Below are 8,487 nucleotides of genomic sequence, written 5' to 3' on the forward strand. Positions count from 1 at the left end.
TTTTTTCTTTTTTTTTGTTTAAGCCTGACATAGGATATGCAGGTGGATCCAAGTTATTGTCTGGGGAGATGATGTCATGGCTGAAAAAAGGGTCAGAAAGCTGGATTAGGGAAGAGAGTAGCTCCCAAATATGGGAAAGGTGTATAAATATTGTTGACTGTAAATCTTTTTTTTTCCACTTTGGAAGCATTAAGTTTTATATCTGATTCATACAAGTCAGTAAAAACTTGCTCAGGCTATCTGTGTTATTTGGGATGTAACTTATTCTTCATATCATGGAATCCTATTCTGGGTAAAGAATTCTAGAGGGGGCAATCTAAAAGTATGGATGTTTGACTTAAATTCTTCTTTTTCCTATAATGTACACAGCTTTAAACCCTGCCTCTACCAATATTCACATAAGTCACAGAACCGGGATCCATACTCTGCTGGTCCTTGTTGCACTTTGCGCCACATGCACTTAACCCAATGCGCTAATGCCCAACTCCCTTTTATTTTTTCTAATCTGTGATTCCACTATATTCAGAATCTGCTGTGCATGGGTGAGTATAAAATACCCATCAGTTATATTTAAGTTATGTACTTAGATATTTTCTCCACCATTGATTTTTAGAAAAAATGAATATAAAATTTTATGATCAACCCTGGTGATCATAAAAACCCTGGGTTTCTATATACTTTTGCCAATATATATCTTGGCCAGTTGTATACTGTTATTTCTTCTAAAGATTATCAAGGGGTTGATATTAATGCTGTTGCTGTCAGAAGAGATTAGGGGATATCTCTTACTTATTTTTTTTCTTTTGTGTAGTTAATGGAATAGATAAAGTAATTGAGAGAAGGGAAGGAGGGGTAGGAGAAGAGGGTGTCTAAGCCTAAGTAGTAGATACATGATTAGATACTTTTTTCCTTTTTTTTTTTTTCTAAAAAGGAAACATTGGCAAAAACCATAGGATAACACAATTCCCACTACCAGAACTCCATATCCCATCCCCTCCCCTGATAGCTTTCCTATTTTTTAACACTCTGGTAATATGGACCCAGGGTCATTGTGGGATGCAGAAGGTGGAAGGTCTGGCCTCTGTAATTGCTTCCCTGCTGAACATGGGTGTTGACAGGTTGATCCATACTCCCAGCCTGTCTCTCTCTTTCCCTAGTAGGGTGGGCTCTGGGGAAGTGGAGCTCCAGGACACATTGGTGGGGCAGTCTGTCCAGGGAAGTCTGGTCAGCATCCTGCTAGCATCTATAACCTGGTGGCTGAAAAGAGAGTTAACATACAAAGCCAAACAAATTGTTGATCAATGATTAGATAGTTTATAGTGTCTTCTTTAGGTATTTTACTTGCTGAGCTTATTAAATCTAAGTCTAATCACAGCAGTACTTTTACTTTGAGGTATGTATTTTTCCCTAACTTATGGATACATGTGCATATGTACCCTGTCCCTTAGGGCCTGGTCTATATCTAGGGCCTGTCATTTTGTTAGGGAGTGCACCATTTGAAATAGAACTAGGGAGTCCTATGTGTTGGGAAAGGTCTCACCAAATTAATGGAGTTGAAAGGTTGATATCTTAGGCTTGGAATCTCTGGATACAGTCTGAGGTGAAATGTGGCGTGGTGACACTGGTTGCATTGACTTAGTTGAGATCAGCAGTGGCAGTAAAACAAGGTATGGATCAAGAGGAGAAACATGAAGAAATACAAGCAAAGTCCCAGAGAGTCTGGGACTGGGAGAAAAAGGGCTTTAATGAAAATGGGAAAATTCTGTGCTTAGAGTTTAAGAAAGCAATAGATGGAACCCATCCCCCAGCATGACCAGAAGCCAGAGCTGAGCAGTGTGCTGGTAAATAAATAAATAAATAATAAAGCAATAGATAATTGTTATGATAACCAAGATATTTGGGAGCTTGGTTTACTTTGAAAATCACATGGTTAGGATTCACTGTACCATATTTGACCTCACCAAGATTTATTCCATTTAATGCTATTTACAAATAACTGTATCTTAGCTACAACAGGACCAGTTGATTTTTTTTTTATTTATTCCCTTTTGTTGCCCTTGTTGTTTTATTGTTGTAGTTATTATTATTGTTGTTATTGATGTTGTTTTTGGATAGGACAGAGAAAAATCAAGAGAGGAGGGGAGACAGAGAAGGGCAGAGAAAGATAGACACCTGCTTCATCACTTGTGAAGCAACTCCCCTACAGGTGGGGAGCCAGGGACTCAAACCAGGATCCTTATGCCGGTCCTTGTGTTTTGTGTCACATGCTCTTAGCCCACTGTGCTACCGCCCGACTCCCAGGGCCAGTTTATTTTATCTACCTTGTCTAAGATTATAGGTATATGAAAAAGTGTTATTTTTAGAAATGTTTTAACAAGTTAAGCCCAGTGTCAGGTTACCAATTTGAAACAGTAATTGCTTAGACTAAAGGAATATATACTCAGAACTGAAATCTAGGTATTTATAGAACACGAGAGTTTCAATCTATTTTCCCCTGACATACTGAATAGATAAGTGACTTATAAGATTGTAAGTTAATAGTATAATTTAATACCATTCCCACTAACAAAGGTCTGTGTCCCTACACCTGCCTCCTACAGTAAACCTAAAAATCTACCCTTCCCTCCAGAATCTTTTGCTTTTGTGCAAAACTCCCAACCCAGTTCAAATTCTGCTTTGTGTTTCTGTTCTTCTTTCTCAACTTTTGTTTATGAGTAGGATCATACCATACTCTTTCTTTCCTTCTCTTTCTGGATTATCTTACTGACCATGATTCCTTCAAGCTCCATCCAAAATGGGTGAAGAAGGTGAATTCACCATTTTAATAGCTGACTAGTATTCCATTCTGTACATAGACCACAGTTTACTCAGTCATTCACCTGTTGTTGGACACCTGGGCTGCTTTCAGGTTTGGACTATCACAAATTGTGCTGTTATGATTATTGGTATATACATATATTTTTGGATGAATCTGACTCCTAGGAGTCAAATTCCCAGGAAGGGAATTCCTGGGTCAATTGGCCAAGAGATATACTAGCAAAAGTATATATATCAACTAAAGGATAATTACTATTCATATGACAGCCTCTACTGTATTCATCAAACAAGTAAAATACAGTAAAACTTGAGGTTAAATTAGATCCCACTAAAACCTAGGTCTATTCTTTCCCTAATCTGACCCTAGATCCCAGAAGCCCAATACTGGTTTGGACATAACAAATGACACTCAAAGATGTAACAACTGTGAGAAAGTCTAAACTCCAGATAAAGAATGGACTACAAAGGGGCTGGATGGTAGCGCGTCTGGTTGAGTGCACATGATACTATGCACAAGGACCCAGGTTCAAGCCCCCAGTCCCCACCTGTAAGGGGAAAGCTTTGCAAATGGTGAAGCATTATTGCAGGTGTCTCTCTGTCTTTCTCCCTCTCCATCTTGATTTCTGGCTGTCTCTAATGAATAAATATAATAATAAAAAAAGAGTGAACTACAAAAGCTGGATAAGGACAAGAGATTAGCTCACTTAACAATGCTACTCACACTCTACAGATGACACATGCCCAGATTAAGGGTTCTGTTAGCAGATTCTGCATTGCCAAAGAGTGGAAATGCTAAAGGTTTTAAGGATATTTGTATTTTATAATGTTTTTTTTTAATTTTAAAAAATATTAATTTTTTCCTTTTGTTGCCCTTGTTGTTTTTTATTGTTGTTGTAGTTATTGTTATTGTTACTGATGCCATTGTTGTTGAATAGGACAGAGAGAAATGGAGAAAGCAGGGGAAGACAGAGGGGGGAGAGAAAGATAGACACCTGCAGACCTGCTTCACCGCCTGTGAAGCGACTCCCCTGCAGGTGGGGAGCCAGGGGCTCAAACCAGTATCCTTCAGCCTGTCCTTACGCTTTGTGCCACCTGCACTTAACCCGCTGCGCTACTGCCCGACTCCCATTTTATAATGTTTTATTTATGTATATTAGATAATATGACATTGCTTATTTTAAAACATGGGGAGGACATAAAATTGCTTACTCCTCTATCAGATACTCAAAATAAATGTTGTAAACTTTCTTACAAATGTGATAATATATGGTCACAAGTATAGATTTAAATTGTGGCTGATTCTGGTGTTATCCGATAGTGACAGTAAATGGTAACACGAGGCTTCACTGTCCTCCATACTGGAATGTAAAACTCAGATTCTGGGGATCGGGTGGTAGCGTTGCGTGTTAAGCACACATGGCTCAAAGTGCAAGGATTCCAGTTTGAGTCCCCGGCTTCCCACCTGCAGAGGAGTCGTTTCACAGGCAGTGAAGCAGGTCTGCAGGTGTCTGTCTTCCTCTCCCCGTCTCTGTCTTCCCCTCCTCTCTCCATTTCTCTCTGTCCTATCCAACAATGATGACATCAGTAACAACAACAATAATAACTACAACATTAAGACAACAAGGGCAACTAAAGGGAAAATAAATAAATAAATATTAAAAAAGAAAAATGTTTTTTAAAAAAGTTGTAAAATGAGGGATATGGGATAAAAAAAACATTTAGAATAATGGACAAAAAAAGAATTTAGAATATTATATGGGCCCTGGGTCAGATCGATGGGGTGAACAGTTAATTGTATTCATATAATTTCTTCAAGTTTGGGAGCTATTCTCTGTCCTAAGCCAGATTTCTAGCCCTATTCTCAACTCTGAATACATATTTCTAGACAGTGTTTTTAATCTACCTCCATGTTAGCTATCAAGCTCAAACAAAATTTACTAGTCATGGGCCCCTAGGAATATACCTAAAAAAGATTTCCTAGCTTCTCTCAACCCTGAGATCCCTATTCTCATCTGAATTATTCTGACTTTTTTGATTCCTATTTATTGTTCAATTTTATCATTTTTGTTGTGATTTGTATCTTGCTACCTTTCAGCCATGAAGTTGCAGATGCTACTATGATTCCATCCTGACACCCTGGGTAGATAACCTCACCTCCTAGAGTCCTACATCACTAGGGAAAGATAGAAGCAAGCTGGGGGTATGGATCAACTTATCAATACCCATGTCCAGCAGAGAAGTGATTACAGAAGCCAGAACTCCAACCTTCTGCACCCCTAAAAGGATGTTGGTCCATACCCCCAGAGGGGGAGCTATAGTAGGGGAAGATCACCAGAATTCCATCAAGACCTGGAGAGAACAGAGGAAAAGAGGGAGAAAATTCAGAAGTAGTAATGGGTGTAGGTGTGGGTTAGAAAGGAAGCATACTCGGCGTAAGGATCCCGGTTCGAGCCCCCGGCTCCCTACCTGCAGGGGAGTCGCTTCACAAGCGGTGAAGCAGGTCTGCAGGTGTCTGTCTTTCTCTTCCCCTCTGTCTTCCCCTCCTCTCTTCATTTCTCTGTCCTATCCAACAACAATGACATTAACTACAACAATAAAAAAACAAGGTCAACAAAGGGAATGAATAAATAAATATTAAGAAAGTGGATATATATATGTGTATTGTTATAGAAATAAGAGTCAATCCATATCATTGACCTTGGGAGAACTGCTGCAGTTTCCAAGTGAACGGAAAGAGGACACAGAGCTCTGTCATAGGAATGCTGTGGAGTTATACACCTGTTGTCTCAATTTTTTTAAATCAATATTAAACCACTAACCATAAAAAGTGTTACAAAAAAAGATGTGTTAACTAATATTTATGTATATTTTTTTTCTTCAGGGTTATCACTGGGGCTCAGTGCCTGCACTATGAATCCACTGCTCTTGGAGGATATCTTTTCCCTTTTGTTGCCCTTGTTTTATCATTGTTGCAGCTATTATTATTGTTGGAAATGGATAGAGGAGGGGAAGACAGAAAGGGGGAGAGAAAGACACCTGCAGACCTGCTTCACCACCTGTGAAGCGACTCCCCTGCAGGTGAGGAGCCGGGGTTTCGAACCGGGATCCTTACTCCCGTTCTTGCGATTTGGCCACATATGCTTAACCCACTGCGCTACCGCCCGACTCCCTATTTTCCTATTTTAATTATGGAAAATGTATGTAACATCAAATACATCACTGCACTCACTTTCTGTGTATAAATACATTTATATCATGTGAATAACTCTTCTCAAATGTTTCTTATTTTATTGTTTTTTTAGATTTATTTATTCAGTAATGGAAGAGAGAATCAGAGTATCACTCTGGAATATTTAGTAGCAGGGATCAAACAGATTTGATTCTGTTTCAAAGACATGAGATGTAAATCTCTGATTTCAAGGTCTATAGCAAAGAGCCTTAACACTACTACTTTTCTCCTCCCCTTCCTCCTCCTGCTACTGCTTCTTCAAAATTTATTTACTTATTTTCAAGAAACAGAGAGGGACTATGTACAAAGAACTAAGAAGACTTTGTTGTAGACCAGACGACAGCCTTTTAAAAAGTGAGATGACTTTTGCACACAGGACACAGGAATGGAAGCCTGGAAGCTCACAGCTATTTCAGTCACTTCATTCAAATAGTCTCTTCTAAGGTTCCAGCTTTCCTCCTAGCTTTCCTCCACACTCATTATAGGCTACTGCTTTTAAAGTGAGGCGAGGAAAGGAGGGAGGAGGGGAGGAAGGAATTGGTTTTCTCTTTTTCCCATCTGCCCTAGGTGACAGGCAGAGTTTTTCTTTTTAATCACACATCTTCTATCCTTCCTGCCTCACGCATTTGCTGCTCAGAGGCATGCCCTCTGCTGGCCCAGAAATCCGAACAACGGGACCATTCCCCCGTCTCTAACCCAGTGGGTCAAAATGCCAAAGGAATTAGGCAAAGAGTCCTGTCTGTGGCAGCCACAACCTCTGAGGCTGGTGAGGTCCATTCTACTCAGCTTCAGGAGGGCAGCGGAGCCCTCTCCTCCTCTTCAAGTGGCAGGTGGCCCTGTTGGGGCGACGCACGCATGGCCGAGCGTGGAAGTGTGGTCCCCCTTCAGCTTAAAAGACATGAGTTCAGGTGTACGATGTCTGAATTCTTTACTTAAATGTGCAAAGTCAAAGTTTAGAAAAAAAATAAAGGGGGAGTCAGGCTGTAGCACAGCGGGTTAAGCACAGGTGGCGCTAAGCTCAAGGACCGTGTCAGGATCCCGGTTCGAGCCCCCAGCTCCCCACCTGCAGGGGAGTTGCTTCACAGGCGGTGAAGCAGGTCTGCAGGTGTCTGTCTTTCTCTCCCCCTCTCTGTCTTCCCCTCCTCTCTCCATTTCTCTCTGTCCTATCCCACAACAACAACATCAATAATAACTACAACAATAAAACAACAAGGGCAACAAAAGGGAATAAATAAATAAAATAAAAATAAAAATAAATTAAAAAAAAAAAGGGGCTCACGAGAAAGACTAACCCAAAGGTCTATAGACCCAAAATCCTTAGGTCAAGTGACCAAAGCCCCAAAGATCACTCCTCATTCAAGGTCCTCTGTTATAACCGCGGTTTGTACGTCACCTCAGAGCTCATTTTTCAATGTCCCAATGGAGTAAACTCCCCCTTCACATAGTGGAGGGAAAAAAAGTAACCCACAACGCAGTGTAATCTCCTCTCCGCAAGTGCAGATTCAGTGAAAACATCTCTATGCTATAAGCGTGTATGCCTGTTCCATGTGTGCAATTAGAAAGAAAAGGGTTAGAAAGAAAAAATGCTCCAAGTCTCTGATTGTCAGAGAAATGCAAATCAAGACAACAATGAGATACCACTTCACTCCTGTGAGAATGTCACACATCAGAAAAGGTAACAGCAGCAAATGCTGGAGAGGGTGTGGGGTCAAAGGAACCCTCCTGCACTGCTGGTGGGAATGTCAATTGGTCCAACCTCTGTGGAGAACAGTCTGGAGAACTCTCAGAAGGCTGGAAATGGACCTACCCTATGACCCTGCAATTCCCCTCCTGGGGATATATCCTAAGGAACCCAACACATCCATCCAAAAAGATCTGTGTACACATATGTTCTTGGCAGCACAATTTTTAATACCCAAAACCTGGAAGCAACCCAGGTGTCCAACAACAGATGAGTGGCTGAGCAAGTTGTGGTATATATACACAATGGAATACTACTCAGCTGTAAAAAATGGTGACTTCACCGTTTTCAGCCAATCTTGGATGGACCTTGAAAAAATCATGTTGAGTGAAATAAGTCAGAAACAGAAGGATGAATACGGGATGATCTCACTCTCAGGCTGAAGTTAGTTGAAAAACAAGATTAGAAAAGAAAACACAAGTCGAACCTGAAATGGAATTGGAGTATTACACCAAAGTAAAAGACTCTGGGGTGGGTGGGTGGGTGGGGAGAATACAGGTCCATGAAAAATGATGAATGAAATAGTGGGGGTTGTATTGTTAAATGGGAATCTGGGGAATGTTATGCATGTAAAAAAAAAAAAGAAGTAGAAATGCAAAGCAGAAATTGACTGAGTTTGGAGTATGGCACCAAAGTAAGAAAGCAGAAGTACACTAGAGTTTGCAGTGAGTACCTCCCTAATACTTCCTCTCCACTTTTC

The sequence above is a fragment of the Erinaceus europaeus genome, chromosome 23 (assembly GCF_950295315.1).
Source record: "Erinaceus europaeus chromosome 23, mEriEur2.1, whole genome shotgun sequence".
In the NCBI taxonomy this organism is placed as follows: domain Eukaryota; kingdom Metazoa; phylum Chordata; class Mammalia; order Eulipotyphla; family Erinaceidae; genus Erinaceus; species Erinaceus europaeus.